Consider the following 17,005-nt stretch of genomic DNA (forward strand, 5'->3'; position numbering starts at 1 on the left):
GTATTAAAACACGTGACAGAGAGTAGCAGTGGCTAGAAGCCATACCGCTCGGGGTTTATACTTAGGCTATGTACCTCAGATAAGTCACTTTGACTCTCTGATTTCATTTTGGTCAACTGTCGAGCAGGAACAATAAATCCTTCCTGATCTATTTCAGTTAAGTTCAATTACACTATTACATAGCAAGTGTCTGCTATATTTCAGGCAGTGAAGATGCAGCAGTGCACATATTGGATGTGGTTCCTGCCTTCCGTGAACTTACAGTCTAGAGCAGAAGTTGACAAATGATGATACACAGGCCAAATCTAGTCCATAGCCTATTTTTCTACAACCTGTCAGCTTTTTTAAAAGACTTGTCTAGTTTTTAAAAGTTGTAAACCAGCACTCTGGGAGGCCGAGGTGAGTGGATTGCCTGAGCCTGCAGGTTGTAGACCAGTCTGGACAACTTGGTGAGACCTTGTCTCTACAATAAATCAAAAATTAGCTGGGCATGGTAGCACATGCCTGTAGTTCCAGCTACTTGGAAGGCTGAGGCGGAAGGATCGCCAGAATCCAGTAGGTCAGCGCTGGGGTGGCTGTGAGTGTGCCACTGCACTCCAGCCTGGATGACAGAGTGAGACTCCAACTTGAAAAAAGAAAAAAAAAAGATATGGATTCTCTTATCTTTAGATTCCTCTCCTTACATGTGACATTCATCTGGTCCCATCTACATTATTCTCATGGCTGGTGTAGTGGTTGATGCCTATAATCCTAGCATTTGGGGAGTGGAGGAGAGAGGATTGCCTGAGCTTAGGGGTTCGAGACCAGCCTAGGCAACATGGCAAGACCTTGTCTCTACAATAAATAAAAAAATTAGGCTGGGCTCGGTGGCTCAGCCTGTAATCCCATACTTTGGGAGACTGAGGTGAGTGAATTGCCTGAACCCGCGAGTTCGAGACCCGCCTGGGCAACTTGGCAAGACCTCATCTCTACAATAAATTAAAAAATTAGCTGGGCGTGGTAGCATGCGCCTGTAGTTCTAGCTACTTTGAAGGCTGAGGCGGAAGGATCGCCGGAGCCCAGCAGGTCGAGGCTGCGGTGGCCGGGAGCGGCCACTGCACTCCAGTCTGGGGGATAGAGTGAGACTCCAACTCAAAAAAAAAAAAAAATTAGCCAGGCGTGGTGGTACATGCCTGTAGTTCTAGCTACTTTGAAGGCTGAAGTGGAAGGATCACCAGAGCCCTGTAGGTCGATGCTGGGGTGACTGTGAGTGTGCCACTGCACTCCAGCCTGAGTAATGGATTGAGACTCCATCTCAAAAAAAAAAGTTAAAAAAAAAATAGTATGCAATAGTGTATGCATGTAGTCTGCAAACTCAAGATGTTTTTCTGATCCTTTACAGAAAAATCTCTCTCTCAAGCTAACCTAGAAGCCACTGTGGCTACTGAGCACTTAAATGTGTCTCATAAATTGAGATGTGGTATAATTGTAAAATACATATTGGAGGCAAAGAATTCCTATGAAAAGAGGCTGAAAAAATTCCATCTAAAATTTTTATATTGATCACATGCTGAGATGATATTATTTTGTATATAATGAATTAAATAAATTATACTTGTTTCTCCTTACTTTAAAAAAAAAGTGACTGTTAGAAAATTGAAAATCACATTTGTGCCTTACATCATATTCCTGTTGGATAACACTGGTCTAGATGGGAGTTAGATTGTGAGTCCAAACTCGGATGTGTTGCTTATTAGTGAATCTGGGAAAATTATTGAACTGAGCCTCCGTTTTTTAATTTCTAAAATGGAGGGTGGTTGTAACAGCTAACTGATAAGGTTATTTTGGGGGCTCACATGAAGCAATCTATGGAAAACAGGTACAAAGTTGTTATACACATACAATGGGTTATTGTGGCTAAGTTTCATCTGGGAACACGGAAGCTATTCAGTGTCCTCTTCCCGGTTATGGACCCTCCGGATACTTGTGGCCAGGCTGATGGTTTTTGTGCCTGTCATTCCTTTCTCCTCTCTCCTGTTTCTTGCCTGCTCCTTGATCCGTCTTCCCTGCTACTTGGCTTTTAAGGTCCTAATGGCATTGGTTTGTAACATTCAGAGTTGCTTCTGGTAGATCTTGATCTTAGAGACAAAAACTTCAAAATCCTGCCTGAGCACAGATGTTGTATTATGAACCAGGAAATCTGAATTAATGTCCATAAAAATCCAAACAGTGACTAGCATTAAGGTCTTGCCATGTATCTTACACGCATTATTTCATCTAATCAAATAGCAACAGTAAGAGAACCTAATGTCCTCATTTGTAAAATGTCCTCATTTGTAAAATGAGGACATTGAAGATCAGAGAGGGATAGGGACTTTTCCAGGAGCTCTCAGCTGCTGCGTAGCTAAGCCTGGGCCTGGATCCATCTTCTGACCCCAAGTGTGGTACTTTTCCCATGACTTCAGAGGTCTTTCAAGGTCCTCTGCCTGACCTTGAGTGAGGGGTTCAGTAAGCAATGTGGTGCAGTCGGTGGAACCAGCATGGGGTAGTGGACACAATTCTGGTCCAGGAGTCAGAGACCAAGATTTTAGTTCCCTTATTAATGGAGTCAAATCCCTCCCATCTCAGGGCCTTGGCCTCTTCATCTGTAAGTGAGGTGGCACAGCCATCTCTCAGGTGACAGTATTCATATACTAGGAGTTCTGACATGTGGTCAACTGCAGAGCCTCCCCATGCTGGAACAGGGACTAGGTGTCCCCCAAATCACCTGGGAAGTGGTTTTAAAATGCCTGTTCCTGGGATCCACTCTGAAATGCCTCCTTCAGCAGATTGGAATAAGTTTTTAGAATCTGTGTTTGTGAAAACTTCTGTTGAATTTCCAGGTTATAAACCTTTGAGTCAGAGGTTGTGATTGGCTCTTACTAGGACTTTGAAATCAGCATGTTTGAAGTAATGGTCTCTACCTGTCTTCCCTCATAACTCCTATCTAACTTAGATGCTCGTCTTGTTAGCACTGATTTTTAAGTATAACTGGGATCCGATCACTTCTCACCACCTCTGTTGGCTGCCATCATGGTCTAAGCCACCATGGTCTCCTGCCTAGACTACTACAGAAAGGCAGCATGGCATAGCAAGTCAGAGGCCGGCAACCTGGATTCAAAACATGCCTCTTCCCTTACTTAACCGTTCTATGCCTCCACTCCTAAATGGTGATGTGGAGATAATCTTTTGTTGTAAGGATTATACGAGTTAATACATGACATAGTCAACCCTCAATAGATAACATAGATAATGATAAAATGGCCTCCTATCGGATGTCTGTTTCTAGCCTAGGATCCATTTTCCACTCAGCTACCAGAGACATTTAAAAATGTAAATCAGGATGGGAAGAAAAGTCCTCCGCTCGATCACCCCGATAGAAGCGCTGTCCACTTTCATCCTCTTGAGCTCAACATGGTGGCCTCTCTTGGACAATTAGCAGCCTCAGCCGCTTCCCTGCCCTCAGGATCCTCCACTCCCGAGGATATATTTGCCGCAATTTTACAGAGTCTTCTGCTTTACTGGCCAGAAGTCATGTTAACTATGGAGTCAAAGGAGATGTGGCAGTTCAAATTAACTCACCTGATTCAAAGGTAAATACACTGACTAAAGAGCTACATTTGGAGTTCATAGAAGTAATAAATGAAATCTGGGCTAGTGATCAAATCTGAAGTGCTGTCCTTATCTCATCCAAGCCAGGCTGCTTTGTTGCAGGTGCTGATATCAACATGCTAGCCACTTGCAAGACTCCTCAAGAAGTAGTACATATATCACAGGCAGCACGGAGAACATTTGAGAAACCTGAGAAATCCACAAAGCCTGTTGTGGCTGCCATCGGTGGATCCTGCTTGGGAGGAGGACTTGAGCTTGCCATTTCATGCCAATACAGAATAGCAACAAAAGATAGAAAAACAGTATTAGGCACCCCTGAAATCTTGCTGGGGCTCTTACCAGGAGCAGGAGGCACACAAAGGCTGCCCAAAATGGTGGGTGTTCCTGCTGCTTTTGACATGATACTTACTGGCAGAAACATTCGTGCAGACAGAGTGAAGAAAATGGTACTGGTTGACCAACTGGTGGAACCCCTGGGACAAAGATTAAAACCTGCAGAAGAATGAACAATTGAATATCTAGAAGAAGTTGCAGTTTCTTTTGCCAAAGGACTAGCTGATAAGACAATCTACCCAAAGAGAGACAAGGGATTGATGGAAAAGTTGACAGCGTATGCCGTATGCCCTGACTATTCCATTTGTCAGGCAACAGATTTACAAAAAGGTGGAAGAAAAAGTGCAAAAGCAGACCAAAGGCCTTTATCCTGCACCTCTGAAAATAATCGATGTGGTTAAAAACTGGAATCGAACAAGGGACTGATGCTGGTTATCTCTCTGAATCTCAGAAATTTGGAGAGCTTGCAATGACCAAAGAATCAAAGGCCTTGATGGGACTTTACCATGGTCAGGTCCTGTGCAAGAAGAATAAATTTGGAGTTCACAGAAGGAAGTTAAGAATCTAGCTATTCTTGGTGCAGGGCTGATGGGAGCAGGCATCGCCCAAGTCTCTGTAGATAAAGGGCTAAAGACTATTCTTAAAGACGCTACACTACCTGGGCTTGGCCGAGGATGGCAGCAAGTGTTCAAAGGATTGAATGATAAAGTGAAGAAGAAAGCTCTAACATCATTTGAAAGGAACGCCATCTTCAGCAACTTGACTGGGCAGCTGGATTACCAAGGTTTTGAAAAAGCCGACATGGTGATTGAAGCTGTCTTCGAAGACCTTAGTCTTAAGCACAGAGTGCTGAAGGAAATTGAAGTGGTGATTCCAGATCACTGTGTCTTTGCCAGTAACACATCTATGCTCCCAATCAGTGAAATTGCTGCTGTCAGCAAAAGACCTGAAAAGGAGATTGGCATGCACTACTTCTCTCCTGTGGACAAGTTATCATAACCCAGAAAACTTCCAAGGACACAACTGCCTCAGCTGTAGCCGTAGGCCTCAAGCAGGGGAAGCTCATCATTGTGGTTAAGGATGGACCTGGCTTCTACACCACCAGGTGTCTCGCACCCATGATGTCTGAAGTCATCCGAATCCTCCAGGAAGGAGTTGACCCTAAGAAGCTGAATTCCCTGACCACAAGCTTTGACTTTCCTGTGGGTGCTGTCACACTGGTGGATGAAGTTGGTGTAGATGTCGCAAAACATGTGGCAGAAGATCTAGGTAAAGCCTTTGGGGAGCGCTTTGGAGGTGGAAGCCTGAAGCTCCTGACACAGATGGTGTCCAAGGGCTTCCTGGGTCGCAAGTCTGGGAAGGGCTTTTACATCTATCAGGAGGGTGTGAAGAGTAAGAATCTGAATTCTGACATGGATAGTATTTTGGCAAGTCTGAAGATGCCACCTAAGTCTGAAGTCTCCTCTGACGAAGACATCCAGTACCGGCTGGTGACAAGATTTGTGAATGAGGCTGTCATGTGCCTGCAGGAAGGGATCTTGGCCATGCCTGCAGAGGGAGACATTGGAGCAGTCTTTGGGCTCGGTTTCCCCCCTTGTCTTGGAGGTGCCTTTCCGCTTCATGGATCTCTATGGTGCTCAGAAGGTTGTGGACCGGCTCAAGAAGTATGAGGCTGCCTATGGAAATCAGTTCACCCCGTGCCAGCTGCTCATTGACCACGCTACCAGCCCCAGTAAGAAGTTCTACCAGTGAGTGGCCTCATGCCTCTCAGTGCACTAAGCCAGCTTTTGACAAGGCTGGTTCTCCACCAGAGTTGTGTCTAGATTGCACAAAGTAACCAGAGGAAGACAGACTCTGGCACTGGGTTGCTCTTTGATTAAAGTGCCTTCAGCTGTGACCATCTCGCCCTTCTGGTGAAGTCTGTGAATCAGTTTGCACTTCATGTCAGAATGCAGAGCCCACTGTGCTCATTTTGTAAGCTCCAAGGCCCAAGTGGCAGCTAAGAGCCATCTGGAGCCATCTTTACTGCCTGTTCCTCACAGAAGGCCAGGGTGGCCAGTGGTGATGGGTGAGAATAGTTCTGCACCCAGCAAAACAGCAACAATAAAAACCAAACTCAGTATCAGCCCAAAAAAAAAACAAACTGTAAATCAGATTATGTGACTCTCTAAACCTCCAACCACTTCAACCCCCACCCCACTAGACCCAGAATGAAATCCCAAGTCTTTTCCATGGCCCTGAGCTCTTACACACCTATTCCCCACTCCTTCTTTTACAGACCTTGTTCTAGTCACACTGGCCTTGCTGTTTCTCAAACACACCAAGAACACCGTGGACTCCAGATCTTTCCACTGGCTCTACCTATTTACGGCCCGGCATTACGAGTCTATTATATATTTGTTTATATTTTCCATCTCTCCCACTAGATTGGAAACTCCATGAGGGTAGGGAATAGACATCTCTTGTTCACTTTCCTATCCCCAGTATCTAGAACAGTGACTGGCATGTAGCAGGCTCCTATTAATTTTTTGCTGGACGAATGAATGAATGAATGAATGGACCCATGTCCTCTCTTCCTCCTGCCAGACGCTGTTTTCCACCTGTTGAGCTCTAACTTGCTTCTTCTTTTGTTTCGACTTCTCCCAGCTCAGACAGCTCTGTGGTGGGTGGTCTGAGCCTTTAGCCATAGTTTCAAGGCATAAGGGATTATTCTCCTGAAATTTGAAATACACATTGCTTTTGCACCATGTTTGTATTCACTAATAAATTACGTGGATGAGTAAATATTTCTGAAGATGCAAGTTGTCCAGCCAGGCCTTTAATTTCCCCTGTCAGGAGATTTGGAGGCCACTTGATTACCCCCTTACTTTTGCTGGCCCCCGTCATTCTCTTACAGCATCATAGGCAGGCAGGAGGCTGCGGTAGGTGCCTCAATGCTTCTATTACACATCGGATTCTTCATTGGATCAATAAATCTCTCTCTCGAACCTGACCATCTGTATTTAATCTACCTAGGGAGTGGGCTAATTAAGCACTGTGTTAGATGGTGTCTTCATAGGCCATTTATGGTCTAGCATTTTCCCTGTGACCCATGGAATTTCTCCCCATAGGAAATAAATCCGAGCTCAGTTCCTTGAGCCGTGAGAGAACAGATGCCAGTCATTCATTTCCCCCGTTTTCTCCTTTGCTTGTGCCAAATTCCTTGCCCTTCTCTCCTGTGGTTTCTCCTCTTAGGTTGTTGCTTAACCCCCTAAAGCCTATGTTGGTATTATCTAGATCATGCTATTTAATTATCTCACGATTGTGGTCAAAATTCAATGTGCCACCTTGGTAAGTCCTTACCATACCCAGTGCATGGGGTGATATGCAAAAATATTTACCCACTGATGTGTCCAACAGGCCTATCGGAACACTGCTGTCAGGGGCTTGGGGCAGGTGTCATCCCTGCAGTTGTGGGAGTGTGGGGAGGTCTGAGGGGGCTTAGAGGAAGAGTGGGTGGCCAAGGTGATGGGAGCCCTTGTGGGGCACCGGCAGCCTGCAGTGTATAACCATCATGGTATATTTCAATATTATAACAGTGGGTGTGACTTTGCTGTAGAGCACTGGCTATTGGTCAGCTAGCCCCTTCTGCTCAGCTCCTTAAAGCCATTGTGCATGTCAGACACCAAAGACGGAAGAGGCTCCAGCACATGTGCTCCCAATGAAGCTTCAGCTCTTTTTATTTTACTTCTTTTTCTTGTTCTTAATTCTGTTCTGCATCTGACTTTCCTGCTGTATCAATGTGACTTACTCTCCCACTTGGGTCCTCTCTTCATCATGTGATTTGACATTCAGCATCACTTTATGGCCACAGGCCTGTCTTCCCTGGACAAGTGGATCTTTCTTCTCCATCCAGCCTCTGGGGCTGCAAGCCACCTCATGAAAACACCCCTGCTGTCTGTCCTGGTCCTGGACCCTCCACCCTCCACTCCCAGCTCTACATTTCCAGGCTCATCTGGTCTTGTGAGCAAGAAGGGGCTCTCTGCCTGGCCAAGCCTACTCATTGTCCAAATCAAGGTCCACTTTGACACTTGCCTCCTCTGAAATGTTTTCCCTGCCATCCCCACTTGTCTGAATGGAAAAAATTCAGCTACCAGTCTCTACCCCATTTCCCCAGCAGAAGCCATGCAACCCAAGGCTGAATGTGACATAATAAGTGCTTTAGGAGTTCTGGAGAGGGGAGCAGGGCCTGGGGTGTTACAGAGTGAGGCAGATCTGGGGGCGAGTCTTGCTTCTGTTTCTTACTGGTTGCATCATTTTGGACAAGCTGAGCTTGGTGGGTGCTGTGGTTTCCTGTGAAATGGAGGCTCCTTGTAAGGCTGAAATTGAACGACATTTGTAAAATCTGTAGCACAGGGTCTGCCATAGCGGAGGTGTTCAGAAATGGTGCCCGGCTGCCCACCATCTCACGCCCCATTCTGGCTTCTTCCATGAAAAACGGCAAGTGCATGGACTTAAGAGTCCTGAGATATCTGAATTCAAGTGCTTATGCCTCAACCAAAAAGCTGTGACACTTTGAGTACGTTCCAGATCTTTCGGACTCCCAGGTTGGTAGGGTAGGGCCACTTACACCTGCTTCATGGGGCTTGTGGGTGTATTAAATGAGGGAAAGGGTGCCAAGCGCCCTGGACAGTGACTGGTATACAGTAGGCATCCCACATGGCTGGCCCCCGTCATTCCGCTCTTCTTAATTGATGAGTAATTTGTCACCACAATGATGGACAAAGAAACATGGATGCGTTTATTTGATACGGAGCAATTTTCTGTCCTCATTTTGTTTTTCTACCTGGGCACTAGAGGAAACAGAATTATTGGAGAACTGTCTTGTTTTCAGAAACATTAGATAAATTTGGTTACATATTTTATTGTCTCAGAATACTGTGCAATAATTTGTTTCCCTTCTTTGAAGACAGCTAGGGTGCCTGTTCCAACACCCCAAAGTGATGCTTTATTTTTGTTCATGCTTGACGTGATCTGCTCACCCGATTTATGCCTTGTTCAAATGAACTTGCTTTAATACAATTTTAATTGTTTTTAATGCTTTAAATTAATTATAGCCGTTTCAGTGGCTCCTCTGTGTCTTTGCTGTTTCTCCGTTTCATCTCCATGGCAACCTTTCTTACAAAAAGGAGGGTGTGTGTGCGTGTGTGTGCACATACGCCTTTTCTGTTCTGAATGTTGACTTCAGTTTGCTTTTAAACTCTGTAATATCAACTCCAGGGAGAAGGATTCTGAGGATAACAACAAGTGAAAGTTGTTTATTGTTTTACACTTGGGAGCAACATCTGGCTTAGACCGCTGGCTGCCATCTCTGCTCCCCCCTCCCCCTCTCCATCTTCTCAGCCTGGGAACAGCTCAGAAGGACGGCGTGGGGTTAATGCTGAGACTACTTACTGCAATGTCTAGAATTAATGAATTAATATTCATTGAACCCTTTTGTGCACCAGACACGGCTCTTTACCAGTGTTAGTTGATTTGATCCTTGCAGCCACCTTGGGAGCCTGGCGTTATCATTCTCACTTTAGCGATGAAGAAAAGGCAACGGAGGTTAAATACCTCGGCCAAAATTGCTCAGCTGGTGAGTGGTATGACCCGTGTTTGATCTCAGGTATTTCTGATGTGAAATGACGGGTTCTTTTCATTTTATCACAATGTCTCTCTCCCTCTATTGATATGAGCTCTCAGACTTGCTCTGTCCTTTGGAGCCTAACTAACATGCCCTGTTCTCTTGAAGGCTTCCTGATAAACCAGCCAGCTCCATCAGTCCTTCCTCTAATCCCCCATGGCTCTTGTTTTTGGTCCCCATGGCTCTTGTTTTTGGTTCTCTTTTGGCCCCTTCCCTTCTTTGGTATCATTTGCATTCATCCCTGGGATTTTTCTAGAAGCAACTTGAGAACAGACTAGTGAGTCTTGTCATTCTTTTATGCTCTTTGTCCCCAGCTCAAGGCTTCCCACAAGGTGAGTACTTAGTAAATATTGAACCAATCTGGAGGAAAAACACCACAGAAGGAAAAGCAGATGTTTTGGATGGTTATCCTACATGGTAAAGGTGATATTGCTTCTTCTCTCAACCACTGTGTTGCTGACCTGTGTAGATACTGGTTTCCATATTCAGGCATTCCTAGAAACGTAGAGTAAGATTCGGTTAGGTACACCATAAAATTAGCTCATTTCCTGCATGCAGGGACCTCGGGGCTCTTGCCTTTGAAAGCACCTGAGACTGTCACCTGCCATTTTATTAGAGCTGGCAAGACTTGGGGCGGAACATGCTCTGACTCAGGAAACGGCAGGAAGGCCAGGCTTCTCAGGTTTGGGCTGTTCAGGCAGGCAAGGAAGTGGAAGATTAATGGAAAAAGCTATGGGAGGCAGGAGTGGGAGGCCTGGATCCAGGTGTATCCTTCCTTCCTTTTCTCTGGACTTTGAGGAGGCACCGTAGAGATTCCAAAAGGGAAGCAGGAGAATTTTAAAAGCAAGCAGAGCTGTAGGAGGGGGACGAGGCTGTGACATGGTATTTTGAACTATGATTCCAGCACATACATCCCAGTGGGCGAGTCCCCACTTCTTTCTCCTCCCGCCTGAGGCCATGCGCTTATTCTCTGATGGCTGCCTCACTCTGGTATTTAGGGCTTCTATGTGGGACCAGCCTTCAGGACCTGGTTGGTTTATGAACTGTGGAGCAGGCACTGGTGCTACACCTCATAAAGTGTCCCTGCCCCCCCTTAGCACACAGTCACCAGGCACCCTCCACACTTCTGTAAACCTCTCACCTGCTTGTCACATTGAGCCTCAACATATGCATGACACTCGGCTTCTCCCAGTCTTTGCTGCTGCTGGACTTGGTGCATACTTTGGGTCCTTAGTAGTGAGGTGGAATTTGTCAGCATTTTTCTCTATGAGTCACTGAGATTGAGTCCTGCACTTGGATTCTTGGCCCCAGGTGGCTTCTGCCCCTGAGAGCTCTGTTTTGTACTTCCTTATAGCAGAGAGGCTAACTTTTGGGCTTAGCAGAAATGAGCTGGCAGGGCTCTGTGGGGTTGACAGTGGCTGGCTAGGTTTCATTCTGTTACCACCCTGACCTGGGCAGCTTCTCAGTCTTTCCTGTCAAGAGTGAGTCATGTTAATTATCAGTTCAATTTCCTTGAAGGGAGGGCTGACTACTGCCTCTGCCCTCATCACCTCAGGTTTCTTCTTGATGAATGGGCAAGAAACCCACAGTCCTGGAACTTGAGCATCTGGATGGATGGCCAAGGTGAACCTCAGCAGCTTTGCCTAGAAGGTATGGGAGAAAACAGTTGTCTTCAGGTTGGAGCATGGCATAGACTTCTTGATTCTGTGATCTACCAACCACCTTTTGACTATCTACTCTGTCCAGTGCCAGTGGGACCATTTCTGGATCAACCAGCTATGCCCAGATACTGCTTGTGAAGAAACTATCTGGGTCATCTTCTCAGCCTTCGCACAATTTTTGCACAATTTTCTAATGGCAGATAGTTTGCTTCAGGAAGATTCCCTCTGAGGCTATGCTAGTGAAGAAAGAGGTAGTCCTGTTGGTGTTTTTGCTTCTCCCTGTCTCTGCAAGTGCTCAAGTTAGTCCTGTGAAGGTTCAGACCTCCTTAGACCCAGGGTGATCAGCAAACAGATCAGAGGGAAGAGTTGCTGTCCCCTCTGAATGCAGAGGACAGGACCAGATCAGGGCATACCTGGAATGAGAGGGGCTTGATTTGGGGTTCCCTCCCATGTCCTCTTTCAGCACATTTCTCCCCACAAAAAATCATTCATGGGATCACAAAATTCACATACAGAGCGAGAAACTTGTGCCTTGGTCATTTTGTCACACCATATTTCATATGAAAAGGGCCTTTACAACTCCCAGGAAACATGAACATCTATGCCAACCTTCATCCCTCCTCTGAGCCCATGTCCTCTCCTTGACCTGCATTTGATCCTAGATACTCATGCTATCTTTGCCCCTTGCCCCTGGAATGAGGCTCAGGACAGGGTGATGGATGGAGAGAGGGCGAGCTTTGGGTTGAAAGCTCAGGAATGGCCCTACGTTCTGTTTGCTTGGTACAGTCACAATTTATTCATGTTATCCTGGCTTAATGGCTAATAGCACTCTTTCACTCTCAGAAGTGTCTTAATTTGGATGATAAGTTATATGATCACTCAATTTAAAGCCCATTTTACTTGCCGTTGATTTGCATAACTTGCTTTTATGCCATCTCAGGATGTCCCTGTGTCTAAAAGGCTGCTGTGGAATACCTCATTTCCAGGGGCAGAGCTCAGCCTGGGTAAGGACGACAGAGACATGGGTACAACTAACCTCAGGACAGCCCAGAAGACCAATCCCTGGCTCGAGGAGCTCCCTGTTCTGGGGCATTTCCATTTTCATAGAAAATTCTTGAAGAACCCTCCCCAGCTATCAAGCCTTTAGGGGACGGAGCTGGTGCCAGAGAATCTAGGCGGAAGTCAGGTATTTTGGGCACAGAATTCTGACCCCTTTGTGTCTCCAGGGAGTCCCAGCTATCCAAAGGCTCCCGGACCTGCCTTTGCAGGCAACCCGGGAGCTGGGGTGGTGACCTATGCAGGACCCAGGTGGGGTCTCTGTGGGGGCAAGCTGTAGGTCTATGCAGAGAAATGAGATGGTTAATTTTTCTCCCATAATTCACAGCTTTGCTGCAGCAGGGCTGTCTACTCTACCATATTAATAGGAAACAAACACATTGTTTTGTTGTGCTTGATTTCCGTGTTAGGCTGGAGTCTTCTAGGGCTGTTTAAAATTTAATAAGTGAGAATAAAATAAGGAGGAAAAAATATTCCTCTAGGGGCATCTGGCTGCACCAGGCTTGTTAATTCTGGCTCTGTGTCTCCAGCAAGCAGATAGCTGACTCAGTGGGTGGGGTATGTGCCCACCCTTGTTCTTTGACTACCGGAACAGACCACCCTTGGGAATGTCATACAGTCATGGCTCAGGTGGGAGCTGACACAGCTCAGGGAAGGAAGGTTTCTAGGAAGCCCCGAATTTATTCAACAGACTTTTATGGAGCACCTACTGTATGTCAGGTCACGGTAGGTACTGGGAGATGAAAAAGGTGTGAGGCTGTGTTCAAGGAGCTCACGGACTAGGATCATGCAATTACAATGCATGTGAGCGAGTGACATGTGTGCAGGAGTAAATAACAGAGGCTCCCATAGGACACTCCATAATGCACCATGGAGAACCCCCCTTGGGAATGAAGGACTTAGTCTCCTAGCTGTTAGAGGTGCTGCCAGCAAAGGCAGAGGGAGCATCTCCAGTTCTCAGCACCCTGTGGAGATTTCTTCTTCTGAAGATCATGCCTCCTTCCTGAGGCAGCCTATAGCCAATGACAGATGGAGGTGGGTGTATAAGGCTCACCCTCCTCCTGGGACAACTGTGGAGACTCATTCAATCCTCAGAACCCCCATGAAGTCAGCTGTGGCCTTTTCTGAGGCTACATCACGGTTCAACTTCTCCCTCTGCCCAATCCTGCCTGCTTCTCTTTTACAGGTGGTGATAGCAAGACATTTCCTAAGAAACCTTCCTGACATTAATCTCTGTCTCAGGCTTTGCTTCCTGGGGAACCCAAGCCTCAGCAACACCTAACATGGCCAACGTTGTTCAGGAAAAGGCTTCCTAGAGGAAGTGACTTTTAGGCTGAATCCTGAGGGATGAGTAGGAGTCAGTCTGGTGATGGCTATGGATCTGGAGGGGAAGGGTATTGGTTCCAAATGGAGAAAGAAACACGTACTATCCCATAGGCAAAAGCGAGCAGAGCGTGTCTCATAGAGAACGGTCAAGTAGCAGGCTGGGGGTCCTTGGGAGCTGTGACGGGGCTTGAGTTTTTGCCTAAAGGCATTGTGACATCATTGAAGGGATTTAAGTAGGGAGGGGGGTAATACAGTTGATTTCTTTCTTTTTTTTTCTTTGTTTCTTTTTTCTCTTTTAATTTTTTTATTTTAAAGATGTGGGTACAGTTCAGGGTTAGGTGTACAAATTTTCATTATTCTGGTACCCTTGATTTATTTCTTTATAAAAAGAAAACCCCAATGGTAGGGAGGTAAAGACAGAGTCATGGAGACCAGCTAAGGAGGCTGTTATAGAAACTTAAAAGAGAGATGATAATGGCCTGAATTGAAGTAGATGGAGGGAGGTGGATGGATTTAAGAGACATTTACTTAGGAGAAAGGATCAATTATCAGGAACTGATGATGAATGGTATATGGAGGGAGGCGAAGGCAAGGATGATGTTTGAATTTCTGGCTTCAGTAGCTGGGAGGATGCTGCTGCCATGTAGTGAGGTAAGAAGCAGGTGGAGGAACAGATTTGGGAAAATGGTAACGTAGAGGGAAGTGTATTTGACTCAGGAGTGCTTTATCTTTGTGATATTCAAGTAGAGCTGAGACATCTAGTTATCTGGATATAGAGCTTAGAAAGAGCAAAATTGTTTATTTAGTTACAAATTGCTTAAAATAAATTATCCTCAAAGCTTAGTGACTTAAAACAATGATAAATGTTTATTATTTCATGTTTCTATGAATGAGAAACATTGCCTTAGCTTGGAGATCTGTCATGAGGTTGCAGTCAAAACGCTGGTCAAGGCTGTAGTCATCTGAAGGTTTGACTGGGGCTGGAGGATGTGCTTGCAAGATGGCTCACTCACATGGCTATCAAGTTGGTGCTGCTGGCAAGAGGCCTTAAATTCTTACCTTGTGGACCTCTCCATAGGGCATTTTGAGTGTCTTCTTGATGTGGCAGCTGGCTTCCCCCACAGCAAGTCTATGAAAGAAGAGAAGAAATGGCAATGCCTTGATACTGATCCAGTCTCAGAAGTCACCATAACTTCCTTCAAGGTCACACAGATTGACCTTGATACAATGATAATGGGGACTGCATGAGGGTGTAAATACCAGACTTCAAGGACTATTGGAGCCATCTTTGAGACTGGCTACTGCAGTTGGAGATACAGATTTGAAAATCATTAGCATTTAGATGATATTTGAAGTCTTGGTAATGGGGGAGATCACCTAAGAGAAGTGTCTAGAATGAAAAGAGGAGGCATTAAGGACAGAGCCCAGAGAGATACTGGCTGTAAAGGATAAGTAGAGGAAGAGAAGCCGGTAAAGGAGACTGATGACAAATGTGAACATATGTCCTGGTTTGTCTGCAATTTGCTTTGCTTTACAACGACTGTGCCCATGTGATAACTATTTTGCTTATTTTCACTCTCAAAAGTACCCTGGATTAGATATAAACTGTGTGGTCACCTTATGATGAAAAACCAGAGCAGCTGAGGAAACCCATGAGGAGCTAACATCATGAAGGACATTGGATGTCATGACAAAGTTGTCATTGAAGACTGCAGCAGGTGCTTGAGTTGCGGGCATGGAAACCAGGTTTTAGTGGACTGAGGTGGGTGAAAAGTGAAGAAAGTGTCGTGTGCTATTTCTAGATGCTTAACTAAGAACTGAAGGGAGAAGTGAGGCTTTAGGAGTGTGTGGAGTGATGGGAGGCTTTTTCTCCTAAGATGCCAGACACTAGAATGTTTATCATTGGTGAAGAAAAGGCTGCAGTAAGGAAAGAAAGGTTCTTTACCATCCCAGTTCACCAAAGCAGGAAAATACTCTGGAAGATAACTTTGGAGGCCCTGGCATCTCAGAACTTGAACCCAAGATCAAAATGCAAAAACTGGTTAGGTAGGACTGGTGGCCACCTGACATGCCTACAGTCTCCAGGTTTACACCAGAGCCTGCCTGGGGGATCCATGGGACTTTCTATTCTGGAGATCAATGTGACCTGGAATTGCAGGAGCTACTGAGGTCTAGAGAGCTCCCTTTACTGCTCACCTTCACCCTCTCCTGGTGAAGCCTGCTTTTTTGGTTCCCTCTTGGGAGATGCTTTTGCTCTAGTGGCTAGTAGCAGAGCAGAAGGACTCATAGAAAGTGGATTGGATGCCTTGTGGGTTGAGGTAGGGACATTGGAGATACCATTCCTAATCGAGGTGATAAAAGAAGACTAAAGCATGGCTCCTTTGTCCTATTATAGCCCAGGCAGAAGCATTTAGAAACTCTTTGTAATAGACTGGCCTCTGAAGGAGAAAAAAGATCCCTTACCACAAAGAGATCAAGATTATTGTCTCAAGGAATAGAGTCGAAGTCATATAACTAAAATGAATATACGTTTTTCTTTTCTTTCTTTTTTCTTGAGTTGGAATCTCACTTTTGTCGACCAGGCTGGAGTGCAGTGGCATGCTCATGGCCACCGCAGCCTAGACCTTCTGGGCTTAGGCGATCCTTCCGCCTCAGTCTTCCAAGTAGCTGGAACTATAGGCGTGTGCCACCATGCCTGGCTAATTTTATTTATTTGTTTGTTTGTTTATTTATTTATTGTGGAGACAAGGTCTCACCATGTTACTCAGGCTGAATATATGGTTTTCAAGAGAAAATGAGTTCTTGTGGGAGTGAGGCCTATTTGTACTTGAGAAAATGAAATACGGTTGCTGGTGTGGCTGGTTCTGGAAGAGAGACCTAAGTGCATCTGGAACACCCACATCTCTCCTTCTACCCGGGAGACAATAGTGACTCCCCCACTTTCCCAGGGTGAGCCATTCTCATTGGGGAATGGCTTCCCTGACTTTCAACTAAAACCTGCATAAGAAAGGCTCCTGCAAGAAACCATTTAGTACTGGGACTCCCCTTACATGTGGAGAGTAGAAGAGGGATCCTAGATGGTGTGAACTTATGGAAGGAGGGTCAGGGTATGGGGAACAGCTAAGGAAACCTTGACCTCACCTCCACTGTGTGGTAGAGTGGACAAGTTAGGCAGCTACAGCCTCCTCCTCTGCTCTCTGACTGTCCCAGGATACTTTCTGGAGTCCTTCACTAAAGGAGAGCTGAAGTCTTCATTGGAATAGAGGCTGTGTTCAGTTCTGTGAAGATGGCTGTGGAGCCCTGCAGGTGAAGGGACAATGCCTGTCCTGTTTCA

The 17,005-nt window shown here is 45.7% G+C and overlaps 1 pseudogene across 1 annotated transcript; it reads left to right on the forward strand.

Moving 5' to 3' along the window:
• The first annotated feature begins 3,430 nt into the window (after positions 1 to 3,430).
• Positions 3,431 to 5,715, forward strand: LOC103273295 (annotated as a pseudogene). Its single transcript, XR_002482695.1, has 2 exons — positions 3,431 to 3,611; positions 3,746 to 5,715. The product of XR_002482695.1 is annotated as a trifunctional enzyme subunit alpha, mitochondrial-like (transcript).
• Positions 5,716 to 17,005: the final 11,290 nt, after the last annotated feature.

The sequence above is a fragment of the Carlito syrichta genome, unplaced genomic scaffold (assembly GCF_000164805.1).
Source record: "Carlito syrichta isolate Samal-C Ts95f unplaced genomic scaffold, Tarsius_syrichta-2.0.1 Scaffold313949, whole genome shotgun sequence".
Taxonomy (NCBI): domain Eukaryota; kingdom Metazoa; phylum Chordata; class Mammalia; order Primates; family Tarsiidae; genus Carlito; species Carlito syrichta.